At 33.6% G+C, this 17,466-nt stretch overlaps 1 non-coding gene across 1 annotated transcript; it reads right to left on the minus strand.

Annotated features, from left to right (window-relative positions):
• Nucleotides 1–5,738: 5,738 nt before the first annotated feature.
• On the minus strand, nucleotides 5,739–5,844 carry LOC112475720. Its single transcript, XR_003044837.1, has one exon. It is a non-coding gene; the product is annotated as a U6 spliceosomal RNA (small nuclear RNA).
• Nucleotides 5,845–17,466: the final 11,622 nt, after the last annotated feature.

Raw genomic sequence — 17,466 nt, forward strand, 5'->3', positions numbered from 1 at the left:
TAAAGGCCTTTAAATACTACAGGGAGCACACAGGGAGCCATTAAAACTAAGAAAGGCCAACCGTCCTGGGAAGAATGTGAATAATTTTGTTTCTTTAATGTACTTATTGCTTTCTTTAATATATTTCCTTTTCTCCTCCCCAAATTGTTTTTCCTCCTCTGTCCTGGATAGTGACTTATTTTCTCAACATCTCAAAGCTCTTTTCTCCACTTTTTTCTTTATATCCCCTCTCACGATTCTTTTCATTTGTAGTCAGTCTGTTGATTCTACACTGTAATATAAGGACAATTTGAGAATGTGCTGAGCTCAGTACCAACATTATTAAAAAGATAAAATACGAGCTCTGAAAAGCAAAACATGGGCACGAAAACTGTTGGTCTTTTAAAAAACAGTAGGCATAGAAAAGAAAGATTATATTCTGTACTAGAGTTTTTTTCTCATAAAGGGAACGGATTAAGTCTTCAGTAGTGGATAGGATAAGAAGTAAAGATGCAATAAGGAATAGCTCTACATTTTAGGTAAATTTAATGTCATGAGCAAATAAATACACAGAAAAAATAAAGGTTTTGGCACAAAGAACAAGTAATGACGTTTCAGAGCAATACCGAGGATAGCTTTGAATGACAGCGTAAGGGGGCTGAACTCCAGTGAAGGTTTCTGAGAAGAGCAGCATATCATCTCTAAGAAATTATTCTGGCAAAAGTAACTGTAAATAATCCAGGCCCATGATTTTAAGTGCCTGAAATATGAAATTTGTGAAGTGAAGAACAGTGTTAGTTATAGAATGAAAAAAAGAGGAAATAAAAAGTATTAGATCAGAAACACAAAAATTTCTCAAGCTAGCGGGCCTTATAGGATGGTCCCGGCATTGACAGAAACAGTGAAGTCAGAAGGAAAAGCTTAGGAGTGGGACAGGGACATGATGAGTGCAGTGCGAATTGTATTGATGGTGAGATGTCAACAGAATAACCAGGTGGGATGGTGGCTCTTGGAGAGTTACAGTACAAAGAGGGTATAAAGATATTTTCCAACATGAGCTTTAAAGCATCAGTATGAAAATCACAGTGTAGGTGAGAGTGTGGCAAGAAATAGATTAGGTCATAGATCTCCCTCTTCAAAAGTCACTAAGAGCATAGTCAGCATCAAACTAAGAAGTTCTTGATTTAACACTAGAGTGAGAAGGATTTGTGAATACTGTGTAACTTAAAACATCTATATTCCCCACATATAACGATAGCCATTTGGGGTGTCCTTAAAATAAGGCCAGCCCAAAATTGGCACTCAATAAATATTTGTTGAGTGAATTCATGTCCATGAATTTTTTTAAGGTCTAATTATTGATCTAGGGGGAGAAAAGAATTTCATGGCCCCCTATTTTCATTATTTTTTGGTAAAAAAATACATAATATAAAAGTTAATCATTTTCACCATTTTAAAATGTACAATTCAGTGGCATTAATGAGATTCACAGTGTTGTGCAGATGTTTTCATCACCCCTACTTACCGCCTGTCCCCTCTCCCCCAGCCCCAGGTAACCTCTAATCTACCTTCTGTGTCTACCGATGGCCTGTTCTGGGTAGTTCGTCTTAATGGAATTACAGTCACATAATAGTTTTTTTTTTTTCCTCTTTATTGTGGTAAGAACACTTAACATGAGATCTACCCTTCTAGTGAGATTTAAATTTTTTTTTAATCACAACATTGTTTATTATGTGAATTTTTCACAATACAAACAAAAAAATACAGAAATGCAATATATGAATACAGCTAAATGCAGAATGGTGACTTTTTTTTCTTTTCAGGAGGCCATGATTCTCATTTCTAATAAAATAAAGAGACTGCAAGTAGGTAGAAATAGGTTGGTTGGTCGTTAGCTTCACAATTTTGCCTAGAAATGATCTATAAATGCATTTTCCCCCCTGCTACTTACCATAAAGTGTAAAAAGGGAATTAAAGGAAAGTTTCCTTATTGGTTCCTACCATATGAAAGATGCTATATTCTATTTTAGCGGGGCCAACATATGGAAAATATCTAAATTAAATGTTATTACAAAAATGAAACAGTAATGAGATTCTGGCTAAAGAGGGCACTAAATGAAAATAATAGTTACAACGTGGTAAAATCCATCTTGAGAGCTGATTTATCTTATTTAACTCAAACTTTATTCCTGTTGAGTAGTAATGCCCCATTTCTCCCTTCCATTCTGGTCTTTGATTTTCTGAATTTGACTGTTTTACTTACCTCATGGAAGTGGAATCATGTAATACTTCTTTTTGTGTGTCTCACAGCCCCGTTTTCTAAGGAAAGGTAAGTGGAGAAGGAGGGGAAGAACTTTTAGTTATACTTAAGCTGAGAATGCTTATCGAAGTACTTATCTCCAATAGAAAATAATGTTATAACTCTAGTTGCTTTAGAGTTTACAACATGCCTCCATGTTATTTCATTTTTACAGCCTCCTCGTGAAGTAGGGCAAGAATTATTACCTGTATATCACATAAAGTGATGCGCAGAGGTACTGGGCGGCTTGCTCCTGAAGACATAACGAATATGTTACACTTAAGTCTCAGGTCTCTTGATTGAAATTAGAAACCTAAGAAACAAACAAAATAATAATCACTAATAATTATTTATAGAAATCATTGATTGGGCTAAAAAAAATGGGAGCTTTAACATTTCTGTCTTCAAGCAAGATACAACTTCCATATGAAACTATAAAATATTGGTAAGTAAAAAAATAAATGAATCATCTAATGAGTAGTTAACTCATCAAATAGTTCCTTAATAACACTCATGTATTTGACTTGAGAGTATAATCAGAAATTATCTATATTTGAAGATGCTAAAACTGTAGTTGATGGAATAAGCCAGAATTTACCAACATTTCAAAAATATAGATGCCTTTCCAAATATTATTTTTAAAAAGTCCTCCAAATAATGAAAATAATGATGAATAGATTGTCACAGAGCAAAATAAAATAATGGATACCTTTTGAAAGATTATGTTGCTTTTAAGTGTATGATGAGTATTTGAGTAGAAACTAGGACTTGCATATATTTTCTCAGAAAACTTGAAGGGAAAGTCTTGGAAGGATTTTAAGCCTCCAAGAGGACGTGATTGGCTCTGGTCCCTATATAGTTGAATTTCTTCAAATTTTGCTTTTCAGTGAATCTTTAATATAATCTTCAATACTTATACTTAGTAATTTCAATAAAATGTTCATTGTAATAAAAAGTGAAATCAGGTGGAATAGTACATTAAATTCTTGGGTCGTTGTTAATCTCATCAGTGGGAAGCCTGATGGTTAAAATCAGAAAGTTGAAATTGCTCATCAGCCATTCAGGACGTTCTGGCCCTGCGTGCTCTGATTTAAAAAAATAAAGTTCAGAATTGTGCAGCCTCAGTGTGTTTCTTCTAAAGCTTAAGAGTACCTGATATATAGAAAGGAAATGGCAAAGTATAATCAGCAAGATTAAAACTTTTGCTTATGAATACCTAGTTGATTTTCCTGCTTTGCTTAATTTCTAAAGACAGCTCTCTGTACTCTGTCAGTGAAACAAATGGAAAAATCCCAGCCTGAGGTCACCTGATAACTCTGTCAAGACTTCATGTAACATTCTGAAGGCCACATTTCAGACAGAGATTTATACTTACGTAGTTTTAAAATGATAGTCAATAAGAAAATCTTGAAAAGACACTAATTTACTTTGTTGTCAGTTCTACCAGATGTGCATATATCTTATATGTGTATGTGTAAAATGATATAATGTTTCTAGAGACATCGTAATTTCCCACTGGTTTATTCTGTGACTCTTAGATTGCCATGTTGTTTTTCACGGCTCCTGCAGTTAACAGTGACGTGCATTTGAATTAATCTCTACAACATCAGTAAAACAATACTCTGTAATTTGGACAAAAACATAGGAGTGGTAAGGGCGGGGATGCAAAGCAAGGTTCATTAATAATTTCCAGTCTTATTGCTTCTCATCTAGTGTGTTCTTCTGTCGTAGTCAACCTGGGGACTTGGGTGGAGTGGATTTGGGTAAGCTGGAGAACTTGAAGCTCCAATAGAGGAGAAGCTGTCAAGATGACTGATGTGACCTCGGAGCCTAAAGACAGAATCTGGCACGTAATAGGATCTCATTCATTTGTTCAGCAGCTATTTATTGAGGGCTTACTATGTGCCAGACATTATTCAAGGAAAGGCAAATCTATCATTGAGCAAAACATATAATAGTCATTGTCTTTTGGAATTTGTATTTCAGTAGGAGAAAAAAATAAGCATAATAAGTAAAGCATTTAGAATACTAAAAGATGATGTGCTATGGAAAAATAGCATAGCTGGGTAAGAAGGATGGGGAGCATAGACGTGATGGGACAATTGAGATTTTAATTGAAGTGACCAGGATAGGCAACAACGAGATGATATGTGAGCGAAGATTTGAAGAAATGGGGATGTGAGCCATGTGACTATCTGGAGACTATCCCAGGCAGAGGGAACCAAGAGTGAAAAGGTCCTGCGGTGGGAACAAGACGAGTGTTTCAGAGGAACCGGAAGAAGCCAGTAAAGCTGACACAGAATGGGAGTATGAAGGTTTGTTTAAATAGGTCACATTAGGGGGAGCACATGGTGTAGGGCTGTGGAGACCACCCAAAGTTTCAGCTTTACTTTGAGTGAAATGGAGAGACAAGATGGTGTCAGGTTTTAAACAGGAGAAACACAATCTGCTTTACGTTTTAACAGATCAGTCTGGCTGCTGTGTGGGAATAGATGGGGGCAAGGAGAGAAGCAGGAAGGCCTGCGGGGAGGCTGCGGAATTATCCAGGCGGGACATGACAGCGGTTTAGACGGAGCTGTGAAAGCAGTGAGAAGTTTGCTTATCCACCTATTCGTTTTACAAATTACAGTTGAGGGTGTTTTTTGTCAGGCACTGTTCTAAACACTTTAAATATCCACACGTCCTTATTTACTTGGCATAATGTGGTAGGCTGAATGCTGCCCCCCACCAAGATGTCTATCCTAATGCCCAGAACCTGTGAATATGTTACTTTACATTGTAGAAGGGACTTGGCCGAAGGCCGAAAGGCCGGAGTGTTGAGGAGGAAAGGGCCAAGGGCCAGCGAGTGCACTAGCCTCCGAGAGCTGGGAAAGGCAAGGGAAAGGCTTCTACCCAGAAGAAACGCGGTCCTACTATCGTCTTGGTTTTTCCCAGTGAGTCCCCATTGTAGACCTTTGACCTCCAGACCTGTAAGGTAAGAAAGTTGTGTTGTTTTAAGCCACTAGGTTTGTGGGGATAGCTTACAGCAGCAATAGGAAACTAATACAGAAAATAAGATTACCAAATAAATGCATAGCAATCATATGACTCTGCTATAATGTACTTAACCACACCCGTACTGTAAAAATTTTAGATTGCTTCCATTTTTTTTCTTGTAATAAATGCTGAAGAGACTGTCCTTATGAATAAATCTCGACACACACTTCTGATAATTTTCTTAGGTTTGGAAATGGAATAACTGCTAAAAATGATTGATTTTTATGTTTTAAAATAGAGAGTAGAGAGAATCATACAACAAACAATATTCACACACCAAGATTAATTAATTAACACTAGTTTTTCATATAATAAGTAAATAAGTAAATAAATAATAAATAAAATATAAGTGGTAGAGATTAAGTGCCCCTTAGTCTCCTTCACCTTTCTGCTTACCTACTTCCATCCCTTCCAAGACAGATTGACAAATATGGAATGATTCACAGATGTGTGAGCCATCCTTGCACGTCGGCTGTGTTTACCTTCTCCGTGCTGTTCCAATTTTAGTATAATACATAATTAACAAAGCAAGCACCAGGGTTTTCTTTCAATTAAAAACAAAACAAAACAAAACAAAACAAAAAAACTTGAAGAAACAAAGCCAAGGTCATAAATTATAGCTTGTTTATGACAATAACATTTTTAGATTCAAAAATATGAATCTTCATGAAAGTAAAAGAAGCATTAAGAGAAAGAAGAATAAGAAAAAGGCTAAAATGAATAATGAACTGATCATCACTGTTGTTTTCTAAATGTGCATCTGATGGTCTCTGTTTATTTTATCTTATATTCAGAGTATTAAAATATAAGTTAAATGTATGAAATCTTCAAATTATGCACTTATAGGAGCCATTTCTAATTTTGTCACAGTTCCCAAATTAGTCAGATTGGCCTGCATTCTGAACTGGGAAGAAAAGGATATTGTGTCCTTTACTGTAATTTTACTGTTTTATTAGGGTGTCACAGTGGCTACTTTACAATCTAATTTGATAATAGGCCCCTTTGTCCAGCTCGGCTGTAATTTGAGCAAGCCTCTACTTAAGCAGAACACAACTCAGTTATGAGGATGAAAATTCATTCCTACTTAGGATATCATAAAACTAGAATTTTGATTTAATGAACTTACCAAATAAAAATGTCTCAAATATAAGATTTTCTCAAGATCTGTAATTTTTAAATAACATTCCAAATTGCATATATGACACTGTCAGTTTATATTGAAACAATCATTTCGATTCACTTGGGAGAACAATTCTTTTATTCTGATCACTCTATTCTAGCACAAATTTTTAGATAATTTATGCATTAACCACAAGATACAAATTACTACCAATAAAAGGTATACATTTTCCTACAAAATATCCCAAATTCCTATAAAATACCTTAAATAAGCAAAAGCCTAAAAACTAGTATTTGTGTAATACTTGAAACAAAATATTTATTAATGTTTTACATTTCATAAAAAACTAACATATACTGTCTTCTCAGATGAAGCTATGAACAATGTAGTTTGTTTATTAATTTGATAGAAATTTTTTAAAGAGTGGTAATGAATAATTAAATAATAGATGTCTGTATATTTTATTTCACACACAATGGGAGATTATATCTGTATTTAAAGGGCTAGTCTTTTTCCTGAGATAGAAATTATATCTCTCTTTAAAAAATAAAAACATGACTAATCAGCTTCCCCATACAAATATTTTTTACTTATTCTGATTCATGCAACAAGAGAGAGAAAAGTTCTCAGAAATGTCTCCAAAAAACCCTAAAAGTGAAACTTGTTTTAGAATTGAAAGGATTTAAGCTGTGACTGATAATAACTCATAACCAAGGAGGAGCTATTTAATGAGATGGGCTTGTCTTTTACTTGGCTATTACTTTCTAATTCTGAATTACAACACCTTGCGTTACATAAATGGATTTAATCTTAGAGGGATGTGCTTCATATGCAATTTATAATTTATGTTTCTTACTGTCTAATCTGAGTAATAAGAATGTAGAAACTTAGATGCTAGAGGTTTTTTTTTTTTAAGAAAAACATCATGTATTATTTTATATATGTATTTTTCTTTTTCTTTTAAGCTTACTGTCATTTACCATGAAAAAATGAGAGATAGTAAAAAAAATGCATTTATACGCATATGTATGCCTTTACTCTAAGACTGTTTTTCAAGTGTGATGTTAGGGTGACTTGCATCATTTTATCACCTAAAGAGCTCTTAAAAAATTAGTTTCCCACGTTCCACCTCAACTCAGACTCATTGAATCAAAATCCCCAGGCAGGGATATGAATCAGCAATATGCATTCAAAGCATTCATACTTGGTGATACTGATGGGGATAGGTCAAGGAGGATCTCAAAGTGGTGCTTTATGGGCTCATGTCACATTTTCTAAGGTTTGTTCTATAGAGCTTTAAAGTCACACTAATATAATGCCAGATGTGTATCTATCATATAGTTTACAAGGCATATTTTTCAACTGATTGATAATTTACAGATGGCAATGATGATGGATTTTTAAGTATCACTAAATTAGTTCAATTCCTACTTTGATAGGAGGGCAGTCAAAGTTACTTAAATGCCGACTGCTATATGAACTTGAGTGACAACCTTGGATTAGGTGTTATGCAACGCTGATATTATTGTCTGCGTTATTTCACGTCCTCCTTTAATAAACATAAAAAACGCACTCCTTTCTCATGAAGATTCTGAGATGACCCTGCCAGCGTGTGTCAGTTGTGCCCTGGCCCATCAAGGGTCATGACCTTTTTCGTATTCTCATTAGTTCAGATGTTATTTTTTGTAGGTCGTATTTTAAAAAGCAGATTTTCCTTCCTTTCTAAATATAGGATGATAATATCAATTTTTTTTCCTGTCTACACAGCTTTCTTTCCTCCAAATATCCCTTAGCCCTGCAAGAAGTACCAGTGTGCTTACCTGTAGAGAATCACATGTCCATAAAATACTATCATATGTTTAGATGCAAGTTGCCATTATTAATCATGGGACCAGTTCCACAGTTTACAAGATTGTCTCCACAAGTCATGTGCTTAGCTGATGATATAAGACTCTGGGGTATCACTTGGAGTGGAGAAAGAGATCACTCTGTAGGTATAACTCCATGACTATCCTTTGATGATGTTTTCCCTGTATATCTCTCTGTCCTCTCTCTGGAATCATTCCGCGGTGCCGTCTCCAGAAACTATTTCACATGTCAGTTATATGTGGCCGTCATTTGCTAATATACCTCTCTATCGAGACCATGCTCCTTTCTCACAGCTTTTCAAAGATCTTCCGAGTCTTTAAAATGCAACCTCCTGATTTTTATCTTTCAGTGCGCTTTCCTCCATTCAAGCAGGAGTTCCTTCGTTCTCCTGTCTTCACTCGTTCTCTACCTCCATATTTAGATACTGCCAAGGAAAATTGGCAGTATCTAAATATTGTGTGTGTCCTCTGTCCTGTAATGAAAACATTTCTTGTGTGGACTTTGATCCAGGTTGACCTGTATCAGGTAAATTCAAAAGTTAATCCTCAATTCCTATAAAGTATATCTCTTTAGTTTCCATGGCACACAGAAGAAAAGATGATGATCTTTTCAGCATCAGTGCAAAATACTTTATAGTCCATAAATGAGGAAAAGTAAGTAGGTAATGATCATCTAAATCCAATACATTAGAAAACTCTTACCCCTAGGTGTAACAGGATTTATGTGTTATGGAATATTTGCTACCTACATGATGACAGCATAAGGGGTAAGATTTCTTATTTGGGAGAGCTGCTTATTTTATCGAAGGCCTAAAATAGATATGGAAATCCAGATTTTCAAAACCTAAGTCATATTTACTGATGAAAAGACAAAGCATGAAGGAGAAATAGTAAAGTGAACTGAAACTAAAATGAAAATGAAAACTATTAGAAACTTTAATATAAGAAAGTCACTGAAATATTTTCAATACGCTATATCAGGAAGAGAAAGTAGCAAATAGCTAAAACTAGTGAGGCAGTACTAAAAACCAATAAGGAGGAAAATCTTCCTTAAAAAAAAAAAAAAAAAAAGAGAGATGGATGATTTAATCAGGACAACTAGAATTAAATCAGAAGAAGAGAACACTCACAGGTACTAAAATAAGTCAGATCAGATTCTGTAGAGCTAGGAAAAAAATGGGTTATTGGATTCTTTAATAATAAATGGAATCCTCTAAGTATTAAAAGAAACTAGTCGACTTTTCCAGTTATGTGTAAAAAGCATTCGTTAACAATAGACCATGATCCATCAGTAGCATTTATTCAATTTTTTGATGCAGTAAGAGATTCTAAAGGCTCTTTTTGCCTTTTATTACACAAATTATACTGTGATTTCTCTGTCGATTTAAATAGGTCATAGAATACCTGAGTTTGAATGTTCCTTCATTTTGTGCAGAATTTTAACAAATACTGTGTATTTTAATGAATCAGCCATAATTAAATAATACCAACGTTCCACCACCAAAATAGAATGACAGTAAATTTCTATATATTTGAAAATACCTTACTCTGAGAAACTCAACAGGAATCTGTAGGAAAGCTCAAAGTGGATAATAATATATTACCTGAAGGTCATTTTTATTGCTCTTGCAGTTTATGGTACTAATCTTATTTATTAAATCTGTATAATAATATCCCATGTATTTCCATGAAATATCTGTCACCCTTTTCTATCTCTGGTTAATTAATAGGATAGTTTTAGGTATGCACCCAATGTATAATACCATTGATTATATTTTTCTTTTGACAATCTTTTTTCTGACATAAATATAATTTCAGTAGTGTTATGAACTAAAAAGGTATTTTAGACTGTCTTGGCAACTTATTAGGGCATTAATATACCCCGTAACATATATCACATTATATTTCCTATAGAAATATTTGTTCTAGGTTAAAATTTGTGAATGACAGACTTAGACTTGTGGCGCACTCTGTCTCCTGATCAGGATTTTGCATCTTCCTCTCTTACAAGACACTGGCTAGGTCTACCTGGTTTTAAAACATCACAAAGTCTTTTTATCAAACTTGATCATATCATCTCCATCAGCTCTCTCTGAAAGCTATTTTAAATGTCTTTTCATTTAAAATGGGGATTTCTCATTAGGTTACTCTGAACTAATTTCCTACAAATTTGTTCACTAATCTTCTAGTACAATAGAATTTATCTAATACTTATTTAACAGAACAAGAAAGAACAGAAATAGTCTTTAACTTTAGAAATATTAGTTCAGATCTTCTGAGGATCACATGGGAGGAGAATATGATCTCTTGCAAAATTTTGGATTTGTCTTTTCATTCTGACCAAAAAAGGGGGTACCGTTAAGAATCCTCGAGATGAATGTGGTTGACATTAGCTTGTTTATATGCGTGTGTAAAAACTTGCTGGAGCCATCAAGTTTCACTTGACAGAGTGTACAGCTTGAAAGTTTCACCACACCCATTCTTGACTTCTCAAGCTTTTGCATCACGTTGCATATGCAACCCTGCCTCTTGCATATGTTGATTTTAATCACCCATGTGAGGTTTGGCCCTCATTCCTTAAAGGTGACTGTAGTTGTTATAACCTATTAACATTTCTCAAATGTAAATAGTGCATATTTGTAATTGTGTTGATATTAATTTTCCTTCCTAGCAGTAATATAATGTTTACAGCAAAAGAACTCTATGGTATTTTGTTATTGGAGAATAAAAGAAAAGAGAAACCAGAAATAGAAATAGAAATATAATCTCTACTAAGAAAAAAATTATCGTAATAGTTAAGGAAACAAAGGAGACCAGGTTGCCAGGGACGTTCTGAAACAGGTGACAGTAAAGCCTAGATGAGAGGATAAAACCAAACTAACTGGATACAAAACAAAACAAAACATGCTTGCAAAATTAATGTCGTAAACAATATATTTTCAAGCAATCATTAAGACTTTTGGAGTGTTTTATGTTTTATGAATCTTAATGTTGAGAATAATTAGAGATTTTTTCACAGAGTATGTTAACATGGAATAAAAAATTAGATAAAAGTTAAATTTCAGACAGCAATCGACATCGTGTCCATATCCAGGTAAGTAGATGAGAAATTCAATTTTACTGACATATTAGTCATATAAATATGGCATCATAATATGTGTCCTAAGGGATTTATACTTAACATAATTTATTTTTCACTTGCTGACATAATTTTTTTCCAACTCAGTTCTTATTTGTACATATGTCCTAATTACATATCATTGTCAATGTTGAACAGCCTCAAATGGCTGTCAGTGGATGAATGGATAAACAAAATGTCGTATATACATACAACTAAGCTGAGGCTCAAAGTTACCTAAGATAGCTAGGAACAGGATCTTTATTATAATGTACCTTAGAGAAGATCTTCTTCAAAGTAAGCTTCAAAGTAACCACAAAATGAACACCTGTTGTAGATGCACAGAAGATAAAGACAGAGGAAGCAAAGTATATCACTATGGAATATCAACAAATGACAAAGGAAGACAGCAAGAGAAGAAAGCAGCTACATTTTAGCCAGAAAACATTTAACAAGATGGGATTGGTAAGTCCTTACATATCAATAATTACTCTAAATGAAAATGGATTGAATTCTCCAATCAAAAGGCATAGAATGGCTGAATGGATAAAAAAATAAATAAATAAAAATGAAAACAAAAAAGAAGACCCAACTGTATGCTGCCTATAAGACACTCACTTCAGTTTCAAGGACATGTGTAGGCTCAAAAATGAAAAAAATGGAAAGAAAATATTCCATCAAAAGAGAGGAAGGGTAGATATACTTATATCAGACAACATAGATGAGTCAAAAAATGTAACAAGAGACAGTATAATGAAAAAGATCAGTACATCAAGTGGATAGAACAGTTGTAAATACATATCCACACAACTTCGAATTGCCTGCATATATGAAGCAAACACTAAGAGATCGTAAGAGAGTTATAGAGAACAATACAATAAAGCTATGGGACCTCATACCCCACTTTCAACAATGAATAGATCACCCAGACAGCAAATCAATAAGGAAGCATAGGATTTGAACTATACTTTAGATCAAACAGACCTAATAGATATATTCAGAACATTCCATCTAATAGCAGCAGTATACACATTCTTCTCAAGCACATGCAGAATGTTCTTCAGTATAGATCACATGTTAGATCACAAAACAAGTCTCAGAAAATTTAAAAATATTGAAATCACACCAAGAAACTTTTCTAACCACAATGGGATGAAACAAATGAATAACAGGACAACTGTTATTACATTAATATGTATGTGGAAATTAAACAACACACTTCTGAGCAACCAATGGGTCAAAGGAAAAATCTGAAAGTAAACAAAAATATATCTTGAAACCAATAAAAATGGGAACACAATGCCAAAATTAATAGCATGAAGGGAAGGCAGTTCCAAGAGGGAAGTTTAGAGTGATAAATGCCTATATTAAGCAACAAAGATCTCAAATAAACAACCTAACTTTACACCTTTAGGAACTAGAAAAGTAAGAGCTAACCCCAAAGTTAATAGAAGGAAGGAAATAGCAAAGATCAGAGCAAAAATAAATGAAATAGAAAAACAATGGAATGGTCAACAAAAATAAGTTTTTTTGAAAAGACAAAATTGACAACCTGAAGGCAGACTTACAAGAAGAGAAAAGAGTCAGAAACATAAAATTATAAATGTAAGAGGAGACATTATAAATGATAGCACAGAAATACAAAGGATTATAAGAGACTTATGAACAATTGTATACCAACAAACTAGAAAATCTAGAAATCAATAAATCTCAAGAATCACATGACCTATCAAATCTGAATCACGAAGAAATGGAAACTCTGAACAGAACAATAACAAATAAAGAGATTGAGTCATTAATCAAAAACCTCCCAACGAAAAGAGCCCAAAACCATATGGTTTCAGCAATGAATTCTACCAAACATTCAAAGAATTAACAAATGCTTCTCAAATTCTTCCAAAAAAGTTGAAGAGGAGAGAATACTCCCAAATTCATTTTTAAGAGAGTAGCATTTTTTTTTTGATACCAAAGCCAGATAAGGATACTGCAAGAAAAGAAAACTATAGACCAATATCTCAGATGAACATAGTTGCAAAAAAATCTCAACAAAGTATTAGCAAACTTTCAACACATTTAAAGGTGCGTACAACATAATCCAGTGGGATTTATCCCAGGGCCACAAGGATGGTTATCACATGCAAATCAATAAATAGAACACACTAAACTAGTAGAATGAAAGATAAAAATCATATTATCATATAAATGACCCTGAAACAAATCTTTTAGCTTATTTTAAAATCCTAAAATTCATATGGAACCAGAAAAGATTCCAAATAACCAAAGCAATCTTGAGAAAGAACAAAGCTGGAGGCATCACACTTCCTGATTTTAAACTCTATTACAAAGCTATAATAATGAAAACAGCATGGCACTAGCACAAACATAGACACATAGACCAATGAACAGAATCAAGAGCCCAGAAATAAACCCACTCACATACAGTCAACTAATATTTGAAAAGGAAGCCAAGAATACTAAATTAAGAAAGGATAGTCTCTGGAGAAAACAATGCTTGGAAAATAGTATTCGAAAGGATGAAATTGGATACCTGTCTTATACCTCTCACCAAAGTTAACTCAAAATGTATTAAGGATTTAAATGCAAACCCTGAAACTATAAAACTCCTAGATGAAAATGAAGGGAAAAAGCTCCTTGACTTTCGTCTTGGCAATGATTTTTTTGGATTTGACATCAAAAGCACAAGCAACAACAACAAAAATAAACAAGTGAGACACATCAAACTAAAAAGCTTCTGCACAGCCAAAGAAACAACAAAAAAGCAAACTATTGAGTGGGAGAAAATATTTGCAAACTATATATCTGATAAGTGGTTAATATCCAAAATATGTAAGGGACTCATACAACTTATTAGCAAAAAAATAAAATAAAAATAAAAATCTGCTTTAAAAAATGGCCAAAGGACCTGAATAGATATTTTGCCAAAAAAGACATAAAAATGGTCAACAGCTACGTGAAAAGTGCTCAACATTACTAATCTTCAGGGAAATGAAAGTGCCACAAGATATCATCTCTTATTGGTTAGAATGGCTGTTTTCAAAAGTAGTAACAAATGGTGGTGAAGATTTGAAATAAAGGGAACCCTTGTGCAGAGTTGATGGGAATGTAAACTGGTTCAGCCACTATGGAAAACAGTATTGAAGTTCTTCAAAAAATTAAAAACGATCCAGCAATCTCGCTTCCGGGTGTATATCCAAAGGAAGTGAAATCACTATCTCAAAGCGATACCTGCACTTTCATTGGTCATTGCAGCTATGTTCATGATAGCCAAGAAATAACAGCAACCTAAATATCCATCAATGGATGAATGGATAAATGTGAAATAAATGAATGATCGCATGAATGAATATTATTCATCCATTAACAGAAGTAAATCCTGCTATTTGCAATAACATGGATGAACCTTGAGGGTATTATGCAAAGAGATATCGGTCAATGGGTACAAAACTCCAGTTTTAAGAGGAATAAATTCTGGAGATCTTTGTATAACATAGTGACTAAAGCTAACAATACTGTATAGTATATTGAAAGTTGCTAATTGAGTAGATCTTAAATATTCTCACCATAACAAAAACAAAAAAATGATAATTACGTGAAGTGAAGGGTGTGTTAACTAACCTTATTGTGGTAAACGTTTCTAAATATATATTTGTATCAGATCATCACATTGTATACCTTCAACTTGCATAATGTTATGTATCATATCTCAATAAAGCTGGAAAAAATGTCTAAAATCAATCACCTAACTTTCCACCTTAAGAAATTAGAAAAAGGAAATGAGCTAAATCTAAAGCAAGCAGAATGAAATAATAGAGATTTATGGGAAATAAATACAAAAGAGAATTGAAAAACAATGAAGAAAGTCAAAAAGTTGGTTCTTCGAATGATCAAAATTGACAAACCGTTAGTCTAATTGATCAAGAATAAAAGAGAAGACTCAAGTTACTAATATCAGGAATGAAAAAGTACATTACTACCAACCGCTTACAGAAATAAAAATTGATTATAAAGGAATATTATGAACAACCGTATGCCAACAAATTAGGTAACAAATAGACAATTTTTGAGAAAGATGCAAAATACCAAAACAGGCTATAAAAGAAATAGAAAATCTGATAGACTAATAACAAGTAAAAACACTGAAAGGCCCAGGTATCTTCATTGGTGAATTCTACCAAATGTTTAAAGAATTAATACCAGTTCTTTAAACTCTTTCAAATAATAGAAGAGGAGGAAGGGATACTTCCTATCTCTAGATTCTATGAGGCTAGTTTTATCCTGATACCACGGTTGGACTAAGACATCACAAGAAAAGAAAAATACAGATCAATATCTCTTACAATAATCCTCAAAAATACTAGAAAATTGAGTTCAGAATCTTAGTAAAAGGAGTATATCCCATTACCAGGTGGAATTTATCTCATGAAGGCAAGGTTTTTTCAATATACCAAAATTGTAATATACTATACCAATAAAAGAAATAAATGCATAGTCATATCAATAGGCATAGAAAAAGGAATTTGATAAAATCCAACATCTATTCATGATAAAAACGCTCAACAAACTAGGAATAGAAGATATCTTGCTCCATTTGATAAAGAGCAACAATGAAAAACCCACAGCTAACATTATACTTAATAATGAAAGAGTTAAAGCTTTTTCTCTAAGATCAGGAACAAGACAACACATTCATTTTCAGTATTTCTATCCAACATTGTATTGAAGGGTCTAGCCAGGGTAATTAGGCAAGTTTAAATTAAAAGGCAACCATATTGGAAAGGAAGGTGTTAAACTATATTTGCAGAAAAGATGACCTTCCATGTAAAAAACTGAAGAATCCACACACATATTAAAAAAAAACTATTAGAACTAATAAATGAGTTTAGCGACGTTGCAGAATACAAGACCAATAAGCAAAAATCAGTTGTATTTTTATATACCAGTTGTTACTGGCCAAATCGTATCACCCTAAAATCATATTTCGAAGTCCTGACCCTCAGTACCTCAGAATGTGACTCTGTTTGGAGATAGGTCCTTTAAAGAGGATATTATGTTAAAATGAGGCCTTTAGGGTGTGCCCTAATCCAGTCTGGCCCGTGTCCTTATATGAAGAGGAAATTTGGACACACAGAGAGACTTCAGGGATGCACTTGCATAGAGCAAAGACCATGTGAGGACAGAGAGAGAAAGTAGGCATCTGCAAGCCAAGAGACAGGCCTCTGAAGAAATCAGACCTGCCAACATCTTGATCTTGGACTTAGCCTCTAGAAGTGTGAGAAAATAAATTTATGTTGTTTAAGCCACCCAGCCTGTGGCATTTTGTTTTGGCAGCCCTAGCAAACTAATAGACTAGCCAGGAACAATCAAGAAATGACATTTAGAAAACAATTTTATTTATAATCACATCTGAGGGGATGAAATACTTAGGATTCAATATAACAAAAGAAGCACAAGGCTGGTACATGGAAAATTACAAAACAATTTTGGAAGAAATTAAAAAGACCTAGATAAGTGTAAAGGCATTCCATATAAATGGATTGCAAGATTTAATATAGTCAAGATGGCAAAAGTCTCTAAATTAATTAATCTACACATTAAATGTAATCCCTATCAAAATTCCAACTACCATTTTTGTACAGTTTGGTACTGGCACAAGGATAGACTTATAGATCAATGGGATGAGTACAGATATAAACTATACATCTTTGGCCAATTGTTTTCAACAGTGATGCCAAGTTCATTCAAAAAGACAACAATAATCTTGTCAATGAATGGCTGAGGCAGTTACATATCCACATGCAAAAGAATAATTTTAATCCCTTTCCTCACACTGTATACAAATATTTAAACAAAATGAAACATAGACCTAAATATAAGAGCTAAAACTATAAAACTTTTAGAAAAAAACAGATGTAAATCTTTATGACCTTGGGTCAAGCATAGTTTATATGTAATACACATTACATATATTCTATATATATTTTATATACATATGACTCCTAAAGCAGAAACAACCAATGAAAAAATA

This window comes from Pteropus alecto, unplaced genomic scaffold (genome assembly GCF_000325575.1).
Source record: "Pteropus alecto unplaced genomic scaffold, ASM32557v1 scaffold11, whole genome shotgun sequence".
Classification (NCBI taxonomy): domain Eukaryota; kingdom Metazoa; phylum Chordata; class Mammalia; order Chiroptera; family Pteropodidae; genus Pteropus; species Pteropus alecto.